Source organism: Tupaia chinensis, unplaced genomic scaffold (genome assembly GCF_000334495.1).
Source record: "Tupaia chinensis unplaced genomic scaffold, TupChi_1.0 Scaffold145916_1, whole genome shotgun sequence".
Classification (NCBI taxonomy): Eukaryota; Metazoa; Chordata; class Mammalia; order Scandentia; family Tupaiidae; genus Tupaia; species Tupaia belangeri.
Window position 1 is genome coordinate 1,811,612 of NW_006205774.1, and position 1,752 is coordinate 1,813,363.

Consider the following 1,752-nt stretch of genomic DNA (forward strand, 5'->3'; position numbering starts at 1 on the left):
TTTTGTATGTGCATAATTAAAGGTAGAATATAACAGTATTTTTTTCCACAAAGCACCCTCTTGAGAACCTATTATTTTGACTTTGCTGTCTTTAAAGAAGCCACAAATGAGTAATTTATTATCAATTATCTGTGAAAGTGGCAATGTTACATTAGGTTGATTCAATTAGTCATACACACAAATACAGTAAATCAAAGATCATTCAAATAAATTGTTCTAGAGCCTTAAGTCAGAAACATAGTTTTAAAAAATTGTTCACATTCTAATTGTTGTTTATTGATTGAGAGCAAGCTTAGCATTTCTTAATTAATGTGACATATGTCAATGGAAGTTTATTTTTATTATCCTTATGTTTTAGTGGTTTTTTTTGCAAAAGAGAAGGGAGAAAAAAGATCAAACTTGTTTGAGGCAAAAATATATAAAGAGAATCATAAAAATACATATTATTTCTCTGCCACTGACAACATTAAACAGAAAGTGGCCAAACATATATCAGTTATGAATTTCCCTATGGTACATGAAATGTGGCTAAGAGGACTGTTGCTATCTTTTCTCACCAATGCCTTTGTCAAAAATAAAAACGCTGATTCCCAGCAATTATGACAATGGGTTATTGCCTTGGACTAACCTTGCATTTTTTCTTGCTTGATTTCTCTAATGCCTTTTGCTGTAATTATTTTCCTAGCTAAAATTTTTCAGTGGAATGAATTAGTCTTTATATACTTTATGAACTTTTAGCACTTTAAATGAGATTGTTCTCTGGTAAGGATATTTCGAGATTTTTATATCCTGTAATTATACAGGAAAATAAGTCTGAAATAACACATATAAAAAAGGTTTGTTTTTAATTGTGAAATACATTCTCCATAAGAGTCAACCACATGCTTCTACAATTAGAAAGCACTTGTTCTTTAGAATGTGCTCTAGATAAAATAGTTCATTTCTTATGTATGAGTTTTAAAATCCTTTAGATGTTCCCTAGCACATATGATTTAATTATTTTATTTAAAATTTTTCTGTCCTACAGTTTTTTAAAAAATGCAGCTAAACAGTTGATGTTTCAATCTAAGCATAAAAATTAAAATTAATTCAGTAATTTAGCTGAACCTCTAACCCCATCACTAAACTGGTTTATTTCAAATAATTGGCATTGCAAAGGTTTGTATTATGTGAGAATGAATAAAATGTGTCAAAAATAAGTTGTAAAATATAGAATTAATGCATAACATTATCTCCTTACGATAAAGGGGTTTCGACATTAAGAATCTTGTATCATTTTATAGTATTTTAATCTAACATTCTGTAATGTCAGTTTTTAATGGCACTTTTAATAAACTTTCGTTATGGAAGTCTCTCTTCTTTTAATTCTCAGTTATTTATGTTTACGACATCTCTGTACTTGAGTTGACAGAAAGAAAAAAAGAGAGAAAATCATAAATTAATTAGACTGCCTGAGGTTATTGTGGAATGGGGCCAAGGAAAAAATCCAAATAGATCTCTCATCCGGTCAGTCTGTTCTAGTGGAAGCAGCACAAGCTCAGTTAGTAAACAACACTGATTGAATATCCCCTTAAAAACATCTACCATTCCTATCTAATTTGAATTTGTCCTTGAAAAAGGAAAATGATACCTACCCATTCTATTAAATTACCAGCGTGAATCACTAATACTTAGTAAACTTTTACTACGTCTTTGTCTTTCATGTTGTGCTACATCAGATATAAAAAACGCTTTTTAAGACTTCATCGATTA